Source organism: Panthera onca, chromosome B3, assembly GCF_046562875.1.
Source record: "Panthera onca isolate mPanOnc1 chromosome B3, mPanOnc1 haplotype 2, whole genome shotgun sequence".
NCBI lineage: Eukaryota > Metazoa > Chordata > Mammalia > Carnivora > Felidae > Panthera > Panthera onca.
In genome coordinates this window covers 35732512-35758150 of record NC_138344.1, presented here as the reverse complement: position 1 = coordinate 35758150, position 25639 = coordinate 35732512, and the positions used below count along the sequence as shown (strand labels likewise).

At 52.6% G+C, this 25639-nt stretch overlaps 1 long non-coding RNA gene across 3 annotated transcripts in view; it reads left to right on the top strand.

Annotated features, from left to right (window-relative positions):
- Nucleotides 1–5432: 5432 nt before the first annotated feature.
- LOC132668937 (uncharacterized) overlaps nucleotides 5433–25639 on the top strand; it is a 35245-nt gene continuing 15038 nt past the window's right edge. Inside the window, exons 1-5 of one of the 3 annotated variants that reach the window (XR_013556355.2) lie at nucleotides 5436–5667; nucleotides 12935–15304; nucleotides 16313–16458; nucleotides 18126–18291; nucleotides 18905–24261. This is a non-coding gene — a long non-coding RNA (uncharacterized LOC132668937). Of the gene's footprint in view, nucleotides 5668–12934; nucleotides 15305–16312; nucleotides 16459–18125; nucleotides 24262–25639 lie in introns of those variants that run through there. The other 2 variants (XR_013556354.2, XR_013556356.2) reach the window with 2 other exon arrangements.

Below are 25639 nucleotides of genomic sequence, written 5' to 3'. Positions count from 1 at the left end.
ACCAGAAACTGCCCAGCCGTTTGGTCCAACGCGGGAGGGGCAATTTGGTTACTCTGTCTACAGGCTTGGGGCAAGTAGGAACAGAGATGAGGTTGGAAGCATTGTTAACGTGTGTGTTTTCTTCAGTCATTAAAGGAGAGCGGCAAACTTGGGACGTTTGAAGGGAACCGCCATCCACTTCACAAGCAGTCGTTTGGTTCTGTGACTAAGACGTGGAAGGACTTGGACGAGGCATCGGGGCCACCGGAGTGTCACACGGTCGGTCCCTTTTGTCACGGAGCTTACTTTTAGGAGAAGAGACAGGGCAGAGGAAGTGGGGGCATGGGACAACGCTCGCTGAGACCGCGTGCTGCGTCAGGCTGTGTCTGGGTTTCTCATGCACGCAGAGCCCCTAACAGACAGCAGGCAGGGTGCGCCCGGAATCGAGGGGCCGGGCAGGCACTGAGTCCGAATTCCCAGGAAGGCGGGCGAGCGAGCGAGCTCTGTGGGGCAGAGGCAGTGAGAGAGGACATCTGCGGAAGTGGCCTTGGATGTGGCTCCCACAGAGCTGTGGCCTCCAGGCCAGCATCGCTGAAAGAATGACCCATCTGCCCCATGTCCCTCGCACACTTCTGCCTCTGCCTCCTCCCCTTCCCTCACCTCTTCCTCCCCTGGCTGGGGAGCACTCAGGAATCACTCTCTGAGCCCTGGCAGGCTCTGGTGGTGGTGGTGGGGGGCACCCTACCTGGCCGATGTCTTACAATCTCCAGCAACCACACACCAAACAAAGTCTCTTGGCTGGAAAGCACGGCGGTCCCTTGGAACCTCTTCTTGGAAAAAGCAAACGCTCACTCAGTGTTTGAGCCTCCTGGCTGGTTCCTTTGGAAGGGGGGCGGGAGCTGCTGCCCAGGGGGACGGAGGGGTGAAGAGGAAAAACATGGATTGGTTTCACAGCAGAGCACAGGGAGGCTGGGAACTGTTCTGCTCTGTGAACAAAGTCAGGCTAAAGGCGGGGGGAGGGGGTGGGGGGGACAGCGTGAGCCAGCGAGTGTGAGAGAGAAAGGCATGGAGGGAGTCGGCTCTCGGTAATTTGAAGTTAATTTGGAATTGCCTTGAAAATCACCGTGCAGCATCCAGTTCTGCCTTTGATGGTCGAAAGAGACCAGTGCTTTTATTCGTCTTCAGGATTTGTTCCCCCCCCCCCCCCCCACCCCAGCAGTGAAGCAAATTAGGCAAAGCAGCAGTGGAAGAGGAAAAGGTCAGGCTAATTGTTGGTTGGGAGCTCATAGAGAGGAAGCGTATTGCCCCTGCCTGCTTTAACCTGCCCCCCCACCCCCATCGTGTCCCATTGGCATCTGCAAAGATGGGCACCCACGCTGGCTTTCATTACTAGCCGGGACCCCTCGTTCCAGCCACGAACACGCCTGCACCACGCGCGGTGTCTGGGGGCAGACGAGGCGGGTGGAACATGGCCCCGTGTTGCCCAAGAAGGGCCTACAAGGGGCAGCAAACCTTAACGCCCACCCCAAGCCGCCTGATGACGCGGCTCTTAATTTGCAACGTCAGCAGTGCAGGGATTGGAGGGAAGGGTAGCTTCATTGTTTTTTTGTTTTTCCTCTTTTTCCCTGTTGCTTCATTCTTATCAACTCAGCTGTAAAAATTAATATCATCGAGCTGCGTGGAAGGATACGCAATGTAGACTCATCTCTGGAGAGTCTAGAATGTACCTTTGTATCCCATTTAAGCAGCCACCTGGGGAGCTCGCCCATGCTGTTTGGGGCCCCTGGTAGAGCTGTCGTTTAATGAGCAGCGTGCTGGCGGGATGCCCGCTGCCGGGGAGGAGGACCCGGGAGGGGCCTGACCTTGGGAGAGGCAGACGATGGGAGAACTGCCTTCTCCAACCTGCGAGTGGTTCCTCTCTTGGTAGAGGCAGAGGCTTTCATCTTTAGGGCAGATGTTTCCTCTGGGCCGCTGAAATGATCAGGACGGACCTTTGATTCCATAAAGTGAGCTCCTCCCGCAGCTGCGGGGAGACCGGAAAGTAACCCGAATGTCAATGTTGTAAATGGGGACACCAGAGATGCATTTGTTGCGTGTGGCTATGCCCCGGCTGGGTCTCTCCTTTCGTCTCTCTCCCTCCCTCCCCGCTCCTTTCCTTGCTGACTGTGCCTCCCCTGGTCACTTTAGTCGGGCGGTGTGGATGCGGCTGACCCAGAAAGGAAGCCTCTTCCCTTGGCTGCCTCCTGAGTAATGATCCGGGTGGGAGTTTATTCAGATCTAGTTTGGGAGCTCCAGGATTCCATCCGGACCATTCCTGGGTGGGATGTATCTTTCCTTCCCACCAGCAACCCCCAAAAGCAAAGGGGGGACCTGCGGGGGTTCAAATTTAACTTTGGTTCGGTCACCTGGATTCTCTTGTTGGATTGCCATGATCTTGGAGCATCAGGGTGGTGACCACGTGGATGAGTACATGGCTCACCAAGTCCTCCTACGGTGGCCCCCGTGGGCCAGAGTGGGGGATGTAATGGGTCTCTATATGTTTTATGAAAACGCTTCTCACCGCTCTTGTACCCGAACCTTCTGGACAGAGTATGAGCAGGAGATTATCGGGGGAAAGGGTGATGTTCTAGCCACTGGGATGACAGCGGAAGGAGACTAACAACCCAGCCCCTGCGGAGGAAATATCTTAGATTTGTGCTCAGCGGTCAGCTACTGGGAAGCTGGGGACATTCGTGGGATTGGTCTTTTGGAACCACTCCTGGGGACTTCCTCTCGAAAGAAGATGCTCTGCGCAGCTTCTCCCAAACTGTTGAAGGTCCTTAAATTTAACGAACTGCTGGGTCTGCCGTCCTCCGCCAGGCAGCTCTGACCATCATTTGGTCCCTACTCCCCTTAACCTCACTGAGAACTCTGTACGAAAGGCAGGAATGGCCCCAGCTCCTGCATCTCTCGCACAAAATACCGTCAGCACCTCTGGGTGTCTGGATTCTCACAGCTGTTACTCGGTCATTCCATGGGGCAGGTGAATGTCACCCGGCTGGGGGAGTGGGCACCCGGCTGGGGGAGTGGACAGACAGAACCGGTTGGACAGTCTGCCCTCAGGCGATCTCCCCCAAACCAAGGACTAGACAAGACTGATGGCAGCGGAATTGGGAACCCCATGGCTTATGACCCACTGAAGGGCCATGGGAGGTGCTGTCAACCCGTGTCCCCTGAGTGATGAAGTCCCCACTTGGGGGGATCCCAACAGTTGTAAAAAAAAAGTACTTTCTTTCTAGGGTCTCCATATGCACCCTTGGGACTGTACTTCTCGTGTGGAAGCCAGACATTAACCTGTGTCCCTTCTGAATACATGGTGACTTATAGCTTAGACGGCATCAAAGAGACCTTCAGGTATCTAAGTAGACATCGCTGGCACGTCGGGAACCCCCCCCGATGACCGAAGCCACTTGGCACCTGTGTGTGTTCCTGCGGTTAGTTATCCCTATCATGGGGGTCCCCCACTCAGAAAAGGCAGCATAAAATCTGTCCCTGCCTTTAGCTGACCTCACCTTGCCCTGGGATCTGGAAGGCACTCATGTCAATCTCAGTTCACTGAGAGCTGAGGGTCGAGCCAGGGTTGTTTTGAATGATGGAACTGCCCCACACTTTCTCCTGGGAGGTCAAGGTGGAGCCTGTGCCGTCCCTAATACATTCTGTCTACTTGGATCACTGCCTTGGGCCAAGCGGAAAGGTCAGTACAGAACCATAAGGCGGAATCCCCCTGGCTTTCTCAGGTAGACCCTGATTAATATGACCTTTGTTCAGACGGCCGGGTCCAGGACTCTGGGGAGGGCAAAGCTGAGGTCAGTACTGCAGGTTGGTTTCCTCTTGCTGCCTGGAGCCCTGTTGATATTTGCTTCACTTAAATGCTGCATGACTTAACAGAACAGATTTGGTCCTGCTCCCTGTTGGTCAGCTTAATCAGAGTGGCCAGTGGGGTGGGGTGCTCAAGAGAAAATCGGCCAGAAGCTGAGACTAAAAAGGGTGGATATGGTCGGGAGAAAATTCTCTGCAGCCCTTTGGAGTTCCTGCCTGTTTTGTGAACAGAGGCACCACCTGCCTTTGTTCCGGGCTATGCTTTCAAGTCCCTGGTACAGCCAATAGCCTTGGAGGAGGGCGTCCCTCTGGAGAGCAGGGCAGGCAACCCCACTGTTCCTTGTATGAGATTCACCTTCCCTGGGGCGCCTGGGTGGCTCAGTCGATCGAACATCCGACTTCAGCTCAGGTCATGATCTCGCAGTTCACTAGTTCAAGCCCCGCTTCAGTCTCTGTGCTGACAGCTCAGAGCCTGGAGCCTGCTTCTGATTCTGTGTCTCCCTCTCTCTCTGCCCCTCCCTTGCTCACACTCTGTCTCTCTCTCTCAAAAATAAGACATTTAAAAAAAAAAGAATTTATAAAAGATTCACCTTCCCTACGCTTGGGGTTTCTCTCCTATAATACGACCCATTGAATACGCAGGCATCATTTGGCCCTTTCCATGTTGCCTTATGGGATTTGGGGCTTGGGGAACCGAGGCAAGAAAGGCTGCTATTCTGCCTCTTACTATCTCTGCGAGGATTGAAGTCTTTTGTGTCTGGCCCAGGAACCTTGACTGTAAGGTGCGCTAGCTTCTTAGCGAGTAGGGTAGACCTTGGACACCTCCCAGTCCTCGACAGCCATGATTTGGCCCGGACCACCCTTAAGTGGGGTGGGCACGTGAGTGTTATCCGTCGTGGGCATCACGGGAGGACAGAAGTCCACATCACGTGGACTGTGCTGGACTGGGCTGGCTGGTGCATGCGGGGTCACCGTCCAACGCTGTCCTTTGTCCAGCCCACAGAGTCCTTTCTGCCTATGATCCGGGAGGCTGACGGGAGAGCACGAGCAGGGGCCTCCGGGGTCAAACCACAGGGGCTTCCACTGTGGCCCTCCACGCAGCACAGCCTCCGTTTGCCCATCTGTCAAGCTGGGCTGACGAAAGCATCTACCTCAGAGGGGGTTTGTGGGGACTAACTAGGCAGGTTTGGCACAGGATAGCTGTCGCCACCGTGGTCGTTATTCTCCTCGATAACGTTATCGCCTCGACCTTGACTCATTCTTTGTAAGCCTTGCCTCTCCCTCTTAACAGCCTGTCTGTAATCTGACTTTATCTCTTCTACACTGAAATTGGCCAATTTACGTGGCACCCCTCACCACAGCCACTGGATGTGCCTCTAATCTAATTAGACTAATTTCAATTTCCTGGATTTAATGACTTTTAATTTAATTAATTTAGAATGCAGTACACAGGGTGATTAATTAGGAAACGTTACTGCGGGATTTGGAAGGTGAGTCGCAGGATGTGTTTAAATATTGTGGCCGTGGCCGTCAGTCGTCGCTTTACACGGGAGGCCACCCAGGCCTCCCCCCCCCCACCCCACCACCCCCAGGAGGCACAGAATCCGGAAAACCCCGGGTGGAGCCGGGACCTGAATGGAGACCACCCGACGCCAAGCTTGGATCCTTCGTCTCTGTGCTTTCAGTGACAAGGAGCAACTCCCAGGGGAAGCGAGGGGGCGGTGGATTCCAGCGAACGTCGAGCGGGAACGAGGCAAGTGTCGCGAGCGGTGAGGACGGGCCTTGTCTTTCTGCGGAGCCATATCCTTCGCCGTGTTCTCCGTGTGCCAGGTAAATGGGCAAACCCGCTGCGATTTTGTTTTATATATATTGCGTGCTATGTTCCCTTCTTGAGTACTCGGGAGAAGGAGAAGAATGTTAACACATACGTAACGCTATGCACCGGGTGCTATTCTGAGTGCTTTTGTATTGACCCGCTCATCCTGTTGTCATAGGAGGGGGGCACACCGAGCGATTTCCATCGTCTGAAGGAGGAATCTGAGGCGCTGAGTCGGCTCTGCTGGGGAGATCTGTTCTTGCGTTGCACGAAAGGGACAGCCCCCGGTGGAGTCCCGTCTGTGGCAGGAGGGTAGGGAGACGGGTTAGGGCTGGGCATTGTCTTGAGCCCCGCTTGTCACATGCCCTCCATCTCTGAGGGGAAGAAGTAGCAATGACACCGCTCGGAGAGCCCTCTACGGGGCCGGGCTGGCCTCCTCGTGCTTGTCGTGTGTTGACTCCATACATGGCTGGCCCACCCGCTGCTCACTGAGGGGAGGATGCCTGGGGTCTGCTCACAGCCCAGCTGGGCGCTGAACCCTGGGGGTCAGGGCGAGCCACCCGCCCTCACTGCCCCTCTTCCTCTTGGCCATCGACTTCAAGAAGCCATAGGCTCTGTTTGCTGGTCGGGGTTCTGACTGCAGTTGGGTTGGGCCCGTGGGAGCAGAGCCGAGCCAGACCTTCTACCCGGAGCTGGGCCCTCTCCCCTAAAGTTCAGCTCCAATCCCAGGGTCACTTATTTTCCAGATGGGTTCGTTGAGCATCTTTGGGGCTCTGACCCCTGTTCTTCTGGAATGCTGGGCCGTGACCCAAGTAAGGAAAACAGGGTGCAGACTCTACTTCCTGACGCAAGCAATGCCTGATAGGGCTGGACCCTGTTACCCAAGGAGGGAAAGACACAAGAGCTGCCTTCCATAAATGCCCTGTAGGGAATAAGGCCAATCAGTGGAAGCCAGAGAGAGAGACTCTCTAAAAGAAAGGATTTCCTTAACTAGAATGGGTTCTTCGGTAGGCCGTGAGGTACTGAAAGGGTTCAAACAGAGGCTGGTTGTCAATAATTCGCTCACCCAGTCTTCTTTTTCTGGAATGTTCTTTCCTTTCCTTTTCCACTGGTTCCCTCTCATTCAACCTTTAAGACAGCTCAGGAGTTACTTTCTGACCGACCAGGTGTTCTCTATGCTCCTGTAATGCCCTAGGCAGAACTTAGTCATGGCACTCAAAGTACATAGCAATGATCTGCGTATGAGTTTGTCTCTTTCGCGTCGCGTCCATATTGCCCTTCAATAACCCTGCAAAGTGCGTGTGGTTTCCCCTAGTTGGAGGGTGGAGACCTCAGCATAACTGAAGGTCTTGCCCATGAAGCCAGAAGGAGCCAGAGATGGTTGAGGATCTGGTTCCCAGACCTAATGTCTGCAATCTTTCCACCATGAAATACTGCTCTCCCAGCAGGGGCCCCGATTCTGTGATTCGTGAGGTCGTGGTCTTGTGTGCAAGCTGTGTGTGAGGCACCAGGGGCAATCTATCAAGGGGTGGCTCCTGGGCCATCTCTGGAGGTATGTTGACCCTTGCGGACAGCCACGTAAGTACACAGACCCACCTCATCAGCTCACAGGCGCACTCTCTGAGCCCTTCGGAGGTCATGGAGAGGCCAGGAAAAAATGAGAACCAGGGCCGCCAAAGCCTGTGTTTCTCCTGGACCTGTGGGGCTTGTCTGAGCCTGAGCCAAAGCCCCTCTTAGCGCCCGCATTCCTTGACTTAACAAAGGTGAGGAGAGCCCTACCCTGTGGTTTTAAGGCTGGATTCCATTTCTATTAAGATCGCTGAAGGCCTCGTAAGATTAACTCACGGTCACCCCTGTGAAAGCCGATCCGAGTGGAAAATCGAGTTAGAAAATTCTGCCTTCCCTTTCCCTCACACCGCAGCAGATTAAGGGAAGGCCTGATGCTGAGTTTTGGGGATTTATGGGAATGTGCAGTTGCTGGCTGTTAAACGCGCACTCTTTGGGATGTTGGCAACCTTGCTTCCTATAAATCGTTGCTGGTATTTCTTAGCCTTTCCTTGCCAGCAACGCGGAGGCCTGCAACACCTTTTCCGTGCAGTAGCCTGTGAAAATATTGAAGCTGGGCCCAGAAAAACACCAGCATAGAAAGGGGAAACTTTGATGTTTGCTAGTTATTTTCAGACAACCCTTGCCAAATCTTAATTTTTCTAGTTTACAAGTGAGGGATTCTGACCATCTGCCTGCTGTCAACCGATGTTTGTTTGGGTGAAGATTTTATTTTTTTCTCCCAATCTAGCACTCCTGTTCTTACAAGTAGTTTATTGGACTTCATAAATGTCAGCGTTTTGCAGGCATTTTGTAAGCAGCTTATGATTTAGTATTTAATCAAAATTGAGCAGTCAGCGTCTGTAATCAATCTGAAGCGGGAGTAACAATGAGATCGCAGCTCAACATCCACCAGGACAACGATTGGTGCGTCCCAACTATCCCTGTGAGAATTATGTTTGCGTCTGAAGGGAGGGCGGTGAGTAGAACGGTGGAGGAAATACCCACCCTTCGGGCACCGATTACGTCCTCTCTTGTGTTTGTGTCAGCTATCGAGTGCCAATACTGTGTAACAAGCCATCCCAAACTCAGTGGCTTGAGTCAATAAACAGTTTCTTAGCTCCTTAATTTAAGGAGTCAGCTGGGAGCTCCTTCTGGCCTCAGCTGAGCTCCTGAAAGGTGTGGGAATGAGTCGGGCCGTTGGTTGATCTTGCCTGGCCTCATCTGGGACAACTGAGGCAGCTCAGCTCTACTCCACAGATTTCTCGTCCTCCACCAGGTTAGCTCAGGCATAGTCATGTGGTGCTGGGGGAGTGCAGAAGCAAAGAAACCAATCATTCAAGTGCTCTCCTAAGCTTCTGCTTGCCTGACATGTGCCAACATCCCATGAGCCAAAAGATGGCATGGCCTAACCCTGAATCAAAGAGGGGGACAGACTCCATGTCCTTGTTGTGAGAGGTTTTTTCCAAAGTCACAGGCAGAGGCAGCGGGCACAGGGAGGGGCGGAGAACCAGGGCCCCTTGATGTGGTCTAGCCCAGTGATTCTGGAAATCCCACAAAGGAGGTGATGTTTCAACCCCAACGTCCAGAGGAAGAAAGAACGCTAAGTGCCGAAGGCCTCTTCTGATGTCGTTACTAAATTCCTTCCTTGGTTGGTGCTACAGACTGAATTGTATCCCTCCAGATTTATATGTTAAAGCCCAACCCCCTGAAAGGGACACAGGGAGAAGGTAGGTTGTTCATTTTTGCCTTTGCTACCAGCTTCCCTGCCTCCGAGGATCAGCTCCGTGTTCTAGTCAAGTTGGTAAAAATGGTCAGGAGGAAAGAGAAGCTCAAGGGGGACATCGAGGTGCTCCTAAGAATTGGGTTCACCAGTCCCCCCGCCTCAGCCCTCTGGCTTCTCCCCTGCCCATCTCCTCCCTCCTTCTGGTTGACCCTGCTTTCGCTCCCGCTGCCTTCTCTCCAGCCCCTCCAGCCCGCCCTGCCTCCCCCATTCTCACTGCTCTGGGGGCAGCACGGCACCAATGAGAGTCAGCCTGACCTGAGCTGGACTCCACTCAATGGCTGTTTGTCCCTGGAAGTCAATAAACCCCTCTGAGCCTCTGTAAAATGAGAGGACTCGGCTTAGTGTGACGTCATTGTACAACCACACAGCCACACCCCCAGAGAACGTCTAGCTCGTGGGCACTCAATTCATATTCTTTTATCGCCCCCTTCCTCCCTACTCCTGTTGACCTGAATCTTCATGGCACTTTCCTATCCCTTCGATAATTTAACATGGATGGTTTATTAAACAGGGGCTTCCTGGTGGGCTGTTACTGACCTGGCAAAGAACAGATGTGCCCTGTGAGGGTGCCCAGGCCCTGAAGGAAGCAGTGGGCGAGCCTGAAGGGATGGTGTCCTCTTGCCAGAGGGGAGTGGCCGGCGGGGGTGGGGGGAAGACCCCGATGCTGTCACCTTCATGCCTTGGGCCACCTCTTGGCCTCCTGAAACGGTGGTTTGGAAGATGGGGTTTCCCCATCTTTCCCTGTGAGGTTTCTATGGAAACTGAAACAAAGCAGGTGAAATTCTCAGTGCTTCACCCCTCCTTGTTCTGCACATAGGGCTCAGGCCAGCTTCCAATCTGGGGAAGGAGGTTGGTTACCCACCTGGTCTAGCTTCGGTGCTGCGACAGCCAGGTATTTCTTCAGAACTGGTCATGTGGCTTTAAAGCATGACTATCCTAGATTCATTCCTTTGGGTGCTAAGGAGTCAATTTCTTCTTTCTTCTAAGAAAGAAGTTTCTATGATGAAAGACATGTCTTTGGGGTGGAGACGTTCGTGGACCCCTGATGGCTGACGTTTAGGAGGAGGGCACTTGAGGATCCTAGTGCTAGTTCTGGCTGTGACACTGCAGAGTGTCCCTATGTGACCGTGGATAAGTCACGTCCTATGTCTGGGCTTCAGTGTTCTCAAATATAAAACTAAGGGCTTAGGTTGTGTGGACTCTAGGATTTTAATGAGCTCAAAAGATTAACTTTGAGGTTACTCGTGGGGTTCCAAAAGGGGTAGGTTTGATGAAGGTGTGGTTAAAAGGGCGGAAGCAGGGCAGCCGGGGTGGGGGCGGGCAGAGGCAGCCTGCCTGGATGTGGCACCCGGGCTCACGCAAACCTGTTAAACTTGGAGGTTCAAATCAAGGCCTGCTCGTGGATTGATCGGCTCGTTGATTGATTCATTCTCTTCATAAGACTTCCTCTGACCCTTCCCAGCCCAAAGTGCTCTCTCCCTTCCCTGACCTTCCGTGGCCCCTCCATGCAGCCTCACTGTCGTCTCTTGCAACATCTCCCCGCTATCTCTTGCTGGCCTGGCTGTTTTCCAGATGGCCCCTTGCCTCCTGTTCCATGTCCCGGCTCCCTCGCTGCCTGATCGCGTGGGAGGCTTTCCTTTCTGTCTCCACCTCTCAAAGTTCTGGCTATTGCTTAAGGGGCTGCTCAAAAGCCACCTCTTCCAGGAAGTCTTCCCAGGCATGTAATTCAAAACTCTCTTTCCAGGTGCTCCTTATTAGCACCCTTCAGTGTCTGTCCATTGACATAAGACAAGGCCAGAACTTTTAGCTTAGGTCCCGAGCCTTGTCTCTCATCCCTGCCTTCCCCGTCCCCCAGAGAGGCCAGGGTGTCTCTTACCTCCACACAGAACTGAAGCTGTTTCTCTTGCCTGGAAAACCTTTTCTCCACCCTGTCCCCATGATGACGACACTTTAGGATTCTAAGACTCCGCTTATGTCTCCTGTACTGGTAAAGAGTTTCTTGGACTTCTCTTTTGGTCTGTATTCTGTGTTGTGCCATGCGCTAGTCTCATCCATAAGTCTGGTGACCCTGACTTATTTGCCTCTAAAGTCACAGTGCCTGGCACATGGCAAGTGCTCAATGAACATGGCATTGAAGAGTATTCTTCCAGGTGTCCATCACAGCACCCAGCAGAGGCCGGGGCCCAGGCAAGTATATGGATGGGACGATTGATTCAAAGGTCTGTTTGTAGCAGTCTTGGGTTCTGGGATGGAGCCTTGAAGCTGGTGGAGCTGAGAATATGGCTCCTGCAGTGTGTGTGTGTGTGTGTGTGTGTGTGTGTGTGTGTGTATTCTCCGTGGGCATGCTTGTTGGGGTCTTGGTAGCCTGCCATGGGTGGGGGGGAAAGCCTTAGTGCCACAGAGGCTGATGCCTCTCCCTCGACAACCTTTTCTCCTGGACACCAGGATAGCAGCCTACCAACTCCAGAGTCAACACCGGAGACGCTCCTGGAGGACGCTCCACAGTCACGGTCACGCACAGACTGTGTTCTGCAGTGGACCAGGGCACGGTCTTAGAGCTGCGTGGTCTTGCACCAGGTACCTTAGACAGGTTTCTGATACCTCAAATCCTCTGGGAAACTAGCCATGCTGGGCTTCCCGTGTGCCAGGCCTTGGGTGAGGCCTCTGGGTGCAGGATCCGATTTAATTTTCATGACCACCCTTGTTGGCAGAGGGGAAACTGAGGCACGGAGCGGTTGAGTTACTCGTCTTAGACCATGAAGCAGCCAAAGGGAGAGCAGGGGGATGGGGTGGAGCAGCCTTAGCCACAGCCCATGCTCATGGGTGCTATGCCTGCTCCTTCTCACATAATAATGCCTCCTTGAGCCACTGGATTAATGTAAACAGGTGACATTTATGGCATGACTGCCACACAGCAGGCATGCAACCAGCGGAAGCTGACATTATCAATCTCTCACTCAGGCCTCTCAATGTAAAGGTGAGGAAACCGAGGCACGGTTCACATAAGTGACTTGATGGTCACGTCGCGAGTCGGGTGAGGTCTCCTGATGGCCGGCTCTTTTCCTTATGTAAAAATGAGAAGGAAAGAGAATCTCACATTTGGGAAGAATCGAGGCAGAGAGGGAGGTGGTGGGGGACGGCGGTTGAAGACAGATGGGGAGCCAGTCCTTCGTTGTAACTTTCCCAACCACCAGTGAGGACGGTCCTGTTATCCCAATTTGCAGTCCTGCCAATCTGATCGCGGGGGGTGGGTGACTTTCCTGAGTCTGTCAGCTGGTGAAAGAGAGCCGAATTTGAACATGGGCTTGTCTTTCTCCAAGTCCCGTGCTTTCTTCTGCATCGCTAGCCTAGGAGTGAGGTTGAAGATCAAGGTCAGAGTAGCCACAATTTGGACCGTCGCTTGTGGCAGGGAGTGGACCAGCTGCTGAGGTTGTTCCTTCTGAGTATCCGGAGAGCTCCCGGAGCTGGGGAGAGAGCAGTGTGGGGAGGAGTGGGCCCCAGGGGAAGAGGCAGCTCTTGAAAGTAGAGAGCTGCGTTTCTTTTTTAAAAAATATTTACTTATTTTTGAGAGACAGAGAGAGCACTAGCAGGGAAAGGGCAGAGAGGGAGAGAGGGAGACACAAAATCTGAAGCAGGTTCCAGGCCCCAAGCTGCCAGCACAGAGCCCCACGCCGGGCTTGAACTCACGAACCATGAGATCATGACCTGAGCGGAAGTCAGATGCTTAACCGACTGAGCCACCCAGGTGCCCTAGAGAGCTAGATTTCTTCCTTGCAGTACTGAGGGAGCCAAGAGGCGCCATTTTGTCTCTGTGCATCCAAATAGCTTGGCTAGTGGGGTGACTTTCAAAGGGCAGAGAGTGACTTTGGACCCTCAGGTTGGAGGAAACATCTCATAAATCTTAAGTTTTATTTTGAAAATTCGTGCAGAATTTGCCTTGTTTCTCACAGTATACCCACATGTGCAAGAGGAATGGCTGAATCTAACTACATGAGCCCAGCTGAGCAGCCCAGATGAGGTATGCCAAGGGACACTGTCTTGGGCCACATCCTGTTCAACACTCACCAATGGCTAGAATGGACTTACTGCTCATGGCGTCCCTGTAAGACAGGTTGTGTTACCCCTTTTACAGGCCAAGTGATTCCCCCATGGGGCTGAACCGCCTTGTCCCCGAGGGGCGTGTGGGAAAGTGGGAAGGGTGGACGTTTCAGGGAAGGTGAGAGGCAGGGTTTGCAAAGGCCTTGGCCAGGCTGAAATGGGCTCAAATTCATGCATAGCAAGATGAAAGGCAAAAGAGACCTTTGCTTGGGGTTCAGAATACCCACCAGACACACACAGGATGTGGGATACCTAGGTCAACAGCATAAGTGAAAGAGGCTGGGTTTTTAGTTGGCAGGAAGTCTCGTATGAGTCAACAGGGGGGAGGTGGCAGCCAGCAAAGCTAATGTCACTGTAGCATCCACCAAGTGGAGGTACAACGAGTGGGGGAGGGAGGAGATACTCCCGAGTCAGTCTGCATCCAGGAAATGGAGCTCAGGTCTGGAAACCTGAGTCAGGAAAAGGGGCAGAGAGCTCACCGGGCTCTCTGACCCAGAGGCTGGGGGTGGAGAGGTGGCTCCTGGCTGCTGCTGGACACTCTCCTCGTCCTCTGGCATCCCCAAAGCATATTAGTCTATTTCTGAACAATTACAGCCCCTTCTTGCTCTTGTCCGATTGCCTTGCCTGCCTCCAGAATACGCTACTCATTCAACTTCGGGTTTTATTCACGTAACCTGAGTACCTGTGGGGATTCCTTGTGACCTCGTTTCTACATGAAGTCACATTCAAAGAAGCCCAATCCAGCAAGCGAAAGAGAGAGCTTTCCATCTTCAGGCACACCTCTCAAAGAGATGAAAAAGAATGAGGTCCCTGTTTCCTTTTCTCTCTTACTATCTTGGGCTTCAAGTCTTCTTTAGAAACTTTGACTCTTCCAAGGCACCCCAAACCCCCCAGGCATCCATAATCGACCTGACACGCCATGACTCTCAACTTTCTGCACCCCCATTATACACAAAGGACTCAACACCTATGTCTTTTTTTTTTTCTTCTGGTCCCTCCTTCCCTACCCCCTCTATGTTCTTCTTGAGTTTTCTTTCCACTTCACTGCTGACCCAAATTCCTCCCTCCAACAGGGTGGGGGGACTCAGAGACTGATCTGGCAAGCCAGGATGCTCCCCCGCAACCTGGGTCTCTCCAGCACTGTCTGTCCCTTCCTTTCCTCCCAGGAACTGCGCTGGCCAAGATGGAGCTCTGAGGGAGCTGAATGAGAAGAAACAGAGCAGGCCAAGACCGCATTTTTGGAGAGTGGGGTGTGTGGGGCAAATATGGCGACGGGAGGGATGACGGGGACGTCGGGAACACTCCGCATGCAAAGTTTGTCCTCGGTGTTTGTCAGCACACGGTCGCTGTGGGTGGAAGAGCCTGGCCACCCGTGCGTACAGATCCTACCTCAGATTGCCGTGTGATACCTGCTTATAGTGAACAGCAGCAGACAGAGGGCCTTCCCCAAAAGTTCCCCATCACCTTGCATGGTTCATTTCCATGGCCATGGGCTCCTCTTCTCCACAGGGCTGACTCTCGTTTCTTTAATGGCATACCCTGAGATGTCCTGGGGGAAGGCTGGCTGGAGAGACAACACTCACCACAGATTCCATGTGCCGGGCTACACTTCCCCGCCTCCTCTGCAGCTAGATTAGGGCCCCACGGCTTATTCTGCCCAATGGGCTGAGACGAAGGCAATCGCGGGTTGATGTGCCTCCTCGTTTTGCCAGAGGGACTTTGGACGCCCCGTGTTCCAGACGGCATGCCAAAAGGGGGAGGGTCTCGCAACTCACGGGGCACCTGATATGCGCAAGAAATAAACTTCCATCTCAAGATTGAGATTTCAGTCTTGTCACTGCCACATGGCCTGGCCTGGCCCCGTGAATAGTCAGAGCGTCAGAATTAACGGAGTAATTGCTATTCTTGAGCTCTTTAATGTGAGGAAGGAAGAAGCTGTCTCTGGAGCCACCCGGGGCAGCTGATTGACGCTTTCCCTGACTGTCATCATCCAGCACAGATGGCACTTCCTGTTTGGTAACACCTCACGTGGGCTTCTTCATCCCCCACTGACTCTGCCAGTCACCATCCTACACAGTCAAATGTGCACAGTATTAGAAGTTTGCCAAGAACACATCCTTGTGTCTGCCAAGGAGTGTCTGTTAGAGGAAGAGTATTCTAGCAGATGATGTTCAGAGGAGAAATGGACCACCCCAGGAGGCAGCAAACCCCTTGTCTCTGAGGTGAGCACGTGGAGGTTCGATGCCCGTCGGGGATTTGGGGGGAGGGGGCATGAAGATGAGACGCCATCCCAGAAAGGGGAGGGCTCGGTGTGGGAGGGCAGGCTGGACCAGATGATTTTTAAGTCCCGTGCAACCCTGAGAGTCTCCAGCCCAGAGTCTATTTCTTTTTTTGGAAAGTGGATGAATGGATAAGTTTTGGTCACTAAGAAAGTAAAGACCTTAGGAGATCAAATAGCCTGGCTTAACGAGCAAGTAAGTATCATAACACTAACATTATCCTTGCTTAAAGGTATATGCTCATGAGATCAACGTTCTCGGCTCCCCTGAGGTGGACAAATGGTGACGAGTAGTCACAAAGGCATGTGAAGCATATCTGTAATTTACATGTCAACCGCAAGGAGAGCTGAGCTGAGGGAGGAGTCACAGCCTTGAGACAGACCAAAGTCATCATGATAACAGCCCCGTAATAAGGGCATCGGTGCTTTATCATGTGCAAAGTGTTCTCCGTGACATCCTGAGTGCTTCGAGATTACTATCTCAGAGCTTATTGTCATACATCATACATTATCATATATCTCTGAATTTATTATCATAGCCTCTGGAGGAGACCGGCTGCCATTCTCACTGTATAGATGGGCAGGGAGATTTTCAGACATTGTTCCCACCCAGGAACACATAGCAAGTTCAGGGGGGAAATCCCAAGACTTGAACCCAGATCCTTTGGTTGGAAGTGATGGATTTTAAAATAAAAGAGCATGTCTACTCCTGGCACTAGAAGGGACCAAGCTCCATTCGCATGCTCCTTGGTTCCTGAGGGATTTCTGCTTTCTGTGTGCAAGATTGTGTGAGGCAAGGTAGAGTGAGGATAAGGATAGCCCTGAACTGCTTAGAGGAAGAAGGATTTTTTTTGGGGGGGTGGGGGTGGGGAAGCAATGAACTGAGGCACAGAGTGCAGGAGTTCAGACCCTAACTCTTTGTTTGACCCATTTCACATCCATGGCACCCCAGTTTCCTCATTTGAGAACGGGAAGAAAGATACTGACCCACCTTGAAGAATTTCCGTGAGGACCCCGTAAGAAGACGGGCTGAAAACATTTCGAAAACCCTACAAAGACCAAAGTTGTCATTTCAAGAAGGAATTCATTCAGCGGCAGGTAACAGGGGCACCGGCTACAGATGGTTTTAACAGATGCAGCGTTATTTTTCCCTGGACACAAGAGTAGCACAGGGCAGGGTGGCAGGTAATGGGATTATGCCGTGGAGGGCCTGGCCTTTCTGTTCTCCCTTTATCCTCTTGCTGCTACCTTATAAACACAAGATGGGTGTCCTATCTCCAGGGTTGCATGCCAGCTCCAGGCAGGACAAAGAAGGGAGACAGAGGAAGAACCGGAATGAAGAATGGGAAAGTCTTCTTAGGAATGCAATAGCTCATTGGCCAGAAGTGCAATCAAATGGCCGGGTTCTAGATACGCGGGAGGCTGGAGGCGTGAGCACTTTGTGGAGGTGTGACCCGGAACAAATCCAAGGTTTTGATGGAAACGAGGGAGAGGCTGGGACCCACAGCGGGTGGCGGCCCGCAGTGCCTGCCATGGCTCCACTACTGAGACGGGCGCTCAATTCACAGGGATCATTTGACCTCGGTCTCCGGACAGAGTGAAGGCAAATTGGGTTGCCTCATGCCTGGAAGAAAAAATGGATCTACAGGATCCCGCTGTCAGGATGGGAAAGGGAAGTGGGCCGCGGATAGAGTAAGGCTGAGTGCGGCTGCGGGTCTGGGCATCTCCACGGTGTCTCTCCCCCCACCTTCCCCTGCCCCAGGCTCTGTTTCCTTAGCCTCCTTCCATGGCGCTGGGCCCGGGCGGGCTGAATTCGAGGAGCTCATCTCTAGCCTCTGTGTTTGTGTACGTCTCCACCCGAAGATGTCTAACCACAGACTTCCTCTTGACTCCTGGCAACAGAGAGAAAACAAAACCACAGCAGCTTTCATTGCTGAAAACACAAAACTGCCTCCTTTGCCTAATAAGCCCAGACGGAGGAGCTTTATTTCTGCTCGCGACTCCAGGCCAAGGAGTCTCGGGTGGGCAGTCACATCGCCAGACTGTGCGGTGGGAACAAGCCACCTGCTGGGGGGCGGGACCCCGAGCTCCAGGAGCCTGCGTTACTGGCCGGCGGGGCTCCAGGGAGACCCTCACGGATCAGGGGGTCCTCACCTGCCCCAAGATACCAGTGGCCTCTCCCTCCCACCAACTCTGGTTTCAAAGCCCTTGTTTGGTGTATTTTTTTTTTTATCCCCTTCTCTTAGTTTCTGGGCTATTAATTTCAGCTATTGGTCAATTCCCATTTTGTGCTTTCCTTTTTTTGTTGGCTTATTTTTCTAATTCCTTATGATGCGTATTCAGCTCCTTTATTTTTAGTCTTTCTTCTTTAATAAGGAAGGCGTTTCAGGCCATAATTTCCCCCTGAGTTGAGCTTTTTTGGGGGTTCCGTAGGTTTTGAAATAAAATGTTCCTCTTTTCATCTGTTTCTAGATGGTTTTTGAGTTTCGTTTTAATATTTCTTGTGATCCATGGGTTATCTAGACCTCTGTTTGTTAATTCCCAAGCACTTAAGAATATTTTCAGCCACATTATTTTTTTATTTAAAAATTTTGGATTACAGTCAAAGAATGCGACCTATAGACTCTCCAGTTTTAAATTAAAAGATTTTTTTCTCTGTGTCCAAGTATGTGGTCGAACTTTATAAATGTTCTATGGGGAAGGACAAGCTGAGCTGGTGAGACCAGCAGAAAAGAATGATGTTCTAAAATGTTCTTGTTCTGCAGATAAGTCGCCCAGATTCGAATCTTGCTTCTACCTGTCTCCAGCTGTGTGTCCAAGGACGAAACGGAGTATTTTTTTTTTTTTTTGAGAATTTGTTTTCCATCTTTAAAATGGGAGCAAAAGGAATATCCACCTCTTAGCATTTCTGCGAAGATGGTGTGAAATTGTGTAAGTAAACAGTACATATGCCCTATTGCTATTTTTATTGTTGGTTTGTTATTTTTGCAGAAAGGGAGGAACCTTTACTGTTAGTGCCCTAAGCTTTCTCCCTGCCCCAGAACTGTGGCTTCTGGTTATCGAGAGGCCTGGCAGGAAAGAGGAAATGGACGGCTCAGGGAAGCCACCACTGTCCTTGTGAAGGGAGCCACCTGAGGTGGGGGCCACTTGCCCAAGCAAAAACAGCGATTTGGTGGCAAGGCCAGGTTTCAACCTCAGGTCTCAACTGACCAGTCCCTCTCTCTCTGCTGGCGGTCACTCTGTAGTTTCTCTCTTGAAAGAAGAGACTGTTGACCAAAGGTTGGCCTCTGGGATGAGGGAGGGGCTGGAAGCTTCTGATGGGTGGCCACCTCTGAGCGTTGCCTTATTACAGCTTTGCTGTCTGGGAAGGGCGACTCTGAGGTCAGCAGGCTCCAGGAGAAGCTAGAGAAAGAGGGTTGGTTGGGAGCGGTTGGCTGCTTCGGGCACTGCTGTTTCACGGCTCGGTGGGGGGCAGAGGGAATCGCAGAACAGAATTACGAGGCAGGGGGTGTCTGGGCTCTCTGATTTGGGCCATTGATCTTAGGAGCAAGACCATTCATTCGCTGAGGATTCCCTGTTTCTATCAGCAATCATGTAACCATGCTGTGTTTGGACCATGCGTGGACAAGGATGCCTGTAACATATATGGATTTGTCTAGGCAGCGGGACTCTGACTTCAGATAGGAGTGTGTGCCGTGGGCTAGGCTGCCGGCAGGTAAGGCCTGGGATTGGCTCCTCCATATAAAATCTAAAAAAAAAAAAAAAAAAAAAATTATAAGGCCTCTAATGATTATTATGAAAATTTAGTAAGTCAATGTTTGCAAAAGTGCCTTGTAAATCGCAGCACAAATACCGAAGAAAGTCATGGTGTGTAGAATTTGGTCTGAAAATGCTAGCTGACGCTTGACTGTGTCCCCAGCTCTTCGCTGGAAGCTGCAGAGAAACCAGATGGGGTTAAGCCTTGTTCGCCCATCGTGGGGCTGGTGGCCTTTCTCAGCGTGAAAGCCTTTCCCTGCCCCTTCCTTCGAACACGCTTTGATTAAGCACCTATTATAGGCCAGGTTCTGGGCTAGAAGCTGAATAGTATGGTGATCACTGTCTCCTAGGGGACAGACGCTGAGCAAACGGGTAGGTTGCAAAGCCCCGCTGGGTAGCCAGGGATTGTCACAGAGAAACGGATGGGTTCAAAGGGCACCAGGCAAGCCTCTGAGCCTCGTTGCATCATCTCTAAGATCCGGACGGGTGGCCTGAACATTCTCTTGGAAATCGGTAGCTTGGTTGGAGAGAGTAACCACGAGGTGGGGTGGGCGAGTGGACAGAGGCCAATTTACACCGGACCTAGCACTGGGGAAGAGGGAAGCAGTGGTGATCTTGGCCCTTGGAGAGTCCATAGTGCAGTGGAAAGACAAGAAAGCAGCCAGTGACAGCGTAGTCTGGTCTGAGTTTTGACAGGCTAAGTGAGGCCAAGAGGTACGGGAGCCCAGAGGAGGAACCCTTTTCCCCAGCCTGGGAAGTTGGAGTGGAAGTTAGCAAAGCAGAGACGCAAGCTAAGGGAATTCTAGGCAGAGGGAACCGAATGAGCAAAGGCATGGAGTTCTATCCAGCTAAGACACAGAATCTGAAATGGGGAGCGATAAGGCTGCAGGAGGTACACAGTGAACTTGAACGCCGTGGTGGGGAACTTGAACTTTACCTTGTATGTAGCGGGGAGCTACTTTAGATGCAGAAGCATGAGATAAAGGATTAATCAGGCTTTGCCACCAGGATGGCAACTGCGAGTGGGTCCAGGGGAGGCAGGCTGCAGAAGTCCTAGAGGCCAACGTGAAAGGCACTTGTCTGGGGTTGAGCCCATCGTACGGCAAGTCTAGAGTGCCATTGAACTTCCACGGACTCAGCGGCAACCTTCCCCACACAATGCCCCCTGCCTTGCTCCGGTCTGGGGAGGATGGGGCCCCGAGCTGAGAACGCTCCTGCAGGGCCCAGGCCTTCAGAACAGCCCTCCGGGGGGATGGCCCCCTCCAGCCTCGATGGGCTAGTTCAGGCTGCTTTAGCTGGGGCCCATTTGGCTGCCAGGGACATTTTGCTCCAGCCAAATGATGACCTTGTGGAAAGGAGATGGCGAAGTTTCACAAAACCCAGGGGTGAAAGCTTCAGCCCCACTTCTGAGGAACTAAGAGTCCAAAACTGCAGAGTCCTGCCTAAGGCTCTTTTCCCACACTCGCGGCTCTCCTTCCTCCTTCTTCCCTCCATCTGAGGGCCAGCTGTCTCTGGTAGAGGAGAGCCCCACTGCCCGGCTTCTCCCCCTCACCGCCAAATGCCCTGTAGTGGCGGAGAAGAGGACCTCCCTCTGGTCGCTGGGATCTGGGCAGTCTGAGGGGCTGTGCCTCGGGGCAGGGGGCCTGGGGCCAAGAAAGGGGGTGTGTCCTAGACAGCAGGGCTCCAGAGCCTACTCCTCTGGGTCTGTTGGGGGGTGGGCTTGTGGGTGGGAGGGGTGCCGGCGCTGGATTGGCCCCCAAGGGCTGTCCGTTCTATTAGACCCGGTGAGCCTGCCCTCCAGGTGCACGGTAGTCAGAATCCACAGAGACCTCCACTCACCTTTTCAGGAAGGGAGACAGACCAGAAAAATCCCCATGTTTGCTACTGTGGACAGTGAAAGCAGATAAGTAAAGGGTCTGAGAAGAGCCTACCTTGGGGGTGGTGGGCAGGGGTGCAGGAGGGCTGGGCCCTTTTGCTACGGGCTTGGGGAGCCGGTTCAGAGCCCGGCGACCTGGTAGGAGGTGGCCGATCTTGGAGGAAGAGGCTGAGGCCCCTAGGGCTGGAGGCTAACGGGGGCAGAGCCAGCATCTTGGGGCTGAGGAGGGGCCCAAGACTTCTGGGGTGGGCGTGCGAGGTTCCTTTGTTTCCGATGCCCCGTGGACTTCACACGGCACCAGCTGGAGGAACCAGAGGCCATTGGGTGGTTTTCCCCAAATGTGGAGGAATCTCTCCCCTCCCCCACCTCTGGTGTTGCTAGAAGCTGGGCTTCCTGGGGGTTCTCATAAACTCAGGAGGCTCTGTAATCGTTTCCATATAGAATGGTTTCCCTGAATAGCGAAGGAGGCCAGCTGTAGCTGATGGAACACAAAACAGCATGCGCTGCTGGGGGATAAACGTGAACGCCTATCCCTGTGCCTGGCACGCCACCCCCCCCCCCGTCCCCCCAACTCCAGGAGGAAGGAGGTTGCCCAGTGGGTAAGCACGTGGCCTCTGGTCTCTGCACCACACGCTTCAACTCCGGCACGATTGCTCACCGGTCGAAACCCCAGGCACATTACTCAAACTTGCCGGGTCTCAGTTTTCTCTCCTGTGAAATGGGCATGACGATAGCCCGAAGAAAGGTTGTGGTCCTCAGGATTTAATGAGACACCTGGAATAGCACGCAGCACGGGTGTCTGGATGGGCTCACTAACACTAGAGGTTTCGATGGTCACTGTCCCTGTTTTCGGCACGTGCCGCAGGGCTCAGCCCAGTCCCTTGTGGTTTCTCTATTGGTTTCCAGTGTGGTTACAACATACCTGATGTGCTAACCATCCCCACGTCCTCCATGCTTGCTAAACTCTCCCCACAACTTGCTTGGGCTCTTTCCTCCTCTGGGAACCCTCCTTGTGAGAGCTGCCCGGCCACGACCTCACCGCTCCTTGGGGTGCTGCCCGACCCGCCCTCCTTCCTGAAAGCGTGCCGCAGATCCGGGAAGGAATTCGCCACTTCGCCTCCAACTCCCCAGGCTCAGAATTTCCACGAATCTCTGTGAGAGGGAGGCAGCAGCACGCAGCACGTCACGTCACGGTGCAGCTCTAGGGTGGCACAGCTGTAGCCCTAGCTGTGTGACCTTGGCTTGCCTGGGCCTCAGTGTCCTTGCGTGTCACATGGAGACAAAGCTTTGTTCACAGGGCTGTTGTAAGACACGGAAAGCAGAGACAATGCCTCCTGGCACCTATGAAGGGCTCACAAAAGATTGGATATTTCTATAAAAATAATCTCCAAAAGCCTGGCTTTTAATGGCTGTGATATCTACTGTGTGGGTAGATCATAATTTCATTAACCAGCCCCTTGTTGTTGGGCATTTAGACTGTTTCCACTCTTTCGCTATTATAAATAATGCTGCGGTGAACATCTTGTATATAAATCTTTATGTTTATCTCTGCTTCTTTAAAAGAGCTCCCCAAAGATTGCTTGTCTTAGAACAAAGCCCCTGCCCCCCAGACTTTCCAGTGATGCCCTTTGAAATAAAAGCAAAGCCTATTTTCCACCAGGGAAAGGAACATATGGAACATGTTAACCAAGAGGTGGTTCAGGAGGAAGGTAGAAATAGGTTCAAGATGGGTTTGGATCCATTTCAGGATGTCTGACACAAAGCCAGTGATACAGCTCCCCTCGAGCCTCCTTTCCCGGAGCGAGGCAGAGGCTGATCCTCGGGGACCACTGACTTCTTTCTTTGAGAGAATTCCAAAGGGCTTTGATGTTCTTGGCGTGGGAGAAGCAACAATGACAGATCAATAAACGAAGCCAGAATGTGTGGACAATCCGGGACTCCTCCAGCCGGTAGGGGGCGATATCGCCTGCTTCTGTCTTCCAGTTGGGCCTAGGGTTTCTCCCTAACAAGGACTTCCTTTGTTGTTGTCTTAAAACTTTGGCTTAGGCTTTATATATTTCTCTCGCCTGTTTTCCTTCCTCTCCTCCCACCTACGCACTTTTCAGAATCACTTTGGGTTGCCATTCATTCATCCCCTTCCTTTGGGAGAAATGTACTGCGTGCTTCCCCTAGGCCAGACATCAAGATTGTGTTCAGACTTTCTAAGACCTAGACATGCTTGCTCTGGAAGCTCCGACTCACACGGATCAAATGTATTGCAATTCACCCATATTCCATATGAGGTATATTTTTTCTGTGAAGAAAAATAAGGATTATATTTTATAACGTCACTTTTGAAATTATTTGGCTACAAGTAATTCGTTCCATCTACAGCCGGCTTTGATTTCGCAGCAGTTATGGGGGTGCTCGAGAATTCTTGCAAAGTGAGAAACATCTAACCTGCACGTCGTTCTCAAAGACAGTGAAATTTTTATGAATTTTTAGGAATGCTAAATGAAACCATTAATGCGGTTGATGTAATATTCTGTTTTGTGGACGTTTCAGTAAAATTTTATTCATTTCCATTGCAAAGCTTTTCCTTCGTGTTTGGGATCCAATAATTTTGTTTTCAGGTCTACAGACAGTTTTTAGGGATCTCTGAAAAGTTCCCAGGCCCTGTAACCGTGCCCAGTGCCTAGCAGAGCCCTCTGTGAGGCTCGGGCACGGAGAAACGGAAGAGTTGGGACAGTTTTTACAGAGTTCCCAGGCCATCGAGTGGCACACTAATTTAGGTAAGCGTTGCTATAACGGAGTGTGAGCGGGACACAGTGAAAGTATCATTTACTCTAAGTTGAGACTCCAGGGGGAGTCAGTGAAGACTTTCAGAGAGCAGGTGCGTCCGAGCCAGAATATGCGACTGGCGAACGGTTTTCGAAGCAGATACCAGTGGGGAGGGTGTTGCGGGCAGGCGGCACAGCACATACAAGGGGGGTGGCCGGGAAAAGAACCTCTGCCTATGGACAAGCCAGCTGACCTCTCAGTGCTGCCCACACCGATCGCTAGGGCGTCGTTTTCCAGACCAGCGGCACTGGTGTTGGCAAGGCGGTCGTAGGCACCCCCCCCCCGGAACCTCCTCCGTGTTAATAGGATCCCTGGCGATTTGAATGAACCCCAAGATCTGAGAGGCAGGCTCTAGTTCCAGCTGGATCAGAGCTAGGCCTCCTCAGGGATTGGGGCTGTGGGAGATGGGGAAGGTGGTGGTCGGCCCGTGGAACTGCAGCCCCGACAGAGCGGCAGGCCAGCTGTTTCAAAAGTTGTTTTCAAGTTTGGCCTGCGAGCTTGTCTGGGGCGGGGGGCGGGGGGGGTGGCCAGACAGTTCGACGATTGTTGGAGGGCTGGGCTTTTCTGTTTGGAGACTCCTCCATGCACTGGGCCCACACTGTCCCTTCTGCTGGCCTACACTCCAGACAGCCTGTCTTGCCTGTTGGCTCCCCTAGCCGGTGCATCACCGATTACCTAATAGACTGTAGGCTGTGTGCGTAATTTATTCCTGTGAGTAATTGATCACATTAGGATGAGCAGGGGAAGTACCAGGGAGAGAAGGGAGAAGAAGCATCAATAACCAGGGGAAGGAAAACTGCTACAGTCAGCTAATTAGATATCTCTCTTGAGCAGCTCTTTCAACATGATGGCCCATCCCGCCGCTGCTGGCTAAGCACCCCCTCCCCCTGCCCCCACGCGTGGAGGGGCTTTCTGACGGGTGAGGACTAGAGCCAGGAAACTTGGCTCATAGGCCGGGTAATCTTAGGCAAATTACTTCTCTCTGGGCCTCAGTTTTATTGACTTACAACATGGGGAAGGCTGGATCAGTGGTTTCCAAACTTGGCTGATAGCGGAATCACCAGAGGTGTTTTAGAAAATATCAACCCCAAGGTCGCTGAGACAGGAGGTACGGAGAGAGGCCAGGAAGCCGCGCGATAATGAGCGCCTCCTCCGACTCTGACGCGGTTGGTCCGACAGAAATGCGGGAACCCCTGGGTGGGAAAGATAACCTCGGAGCTCCTGGCCTGCTCTGACGTTTCCAGGTCATTGGTAAGGATGGATGCCTCCACGACCCCTTCGGAGCGTGAGGACGGTGCTGTGGAAAAGAGACTAGAAGGGCCAGAGACCCTTTATCTACTCCTGGCTGTCAAGAACTCACTCTGTAATCACGGTTTCTCCCTGAGCCTCACCGAACCCACCACTAGGCTTTTATCCGAGCGCCATGTCGCCGTGTGCCCGGGAAGATTTCAAAATACAGCGGACTGGCTCCCCTCGTCCCTAGAGTCTGCCGTAATATGTATGCGGTGGCTCAGGATGTTGTGTATTTAAAGGCTGCTGGGCGATTGTGAAGATCAGCTGGCTTCATAAGGCAGCGACCTGTCCGAAGGCATCGCGGAACGGGACACTGGAAGACCACAGGACTGGGCAGCATCCGGTTGGAGGAGGCCACTGCCACGTTGGCAGGAAACACGGACCGTAAAGAGTCCCGGGCAGATCCTCACGCACCTGTCGGTCTCTGTGCGAGTGTAGGCAAAGCCCACCGGTCACGCACTCCGGCGCGAGCAGAAGACCTGTCTCCCAACCGGTGCTTTTACGAATAGGAGCAAGTCACAAGAGCAACATGAA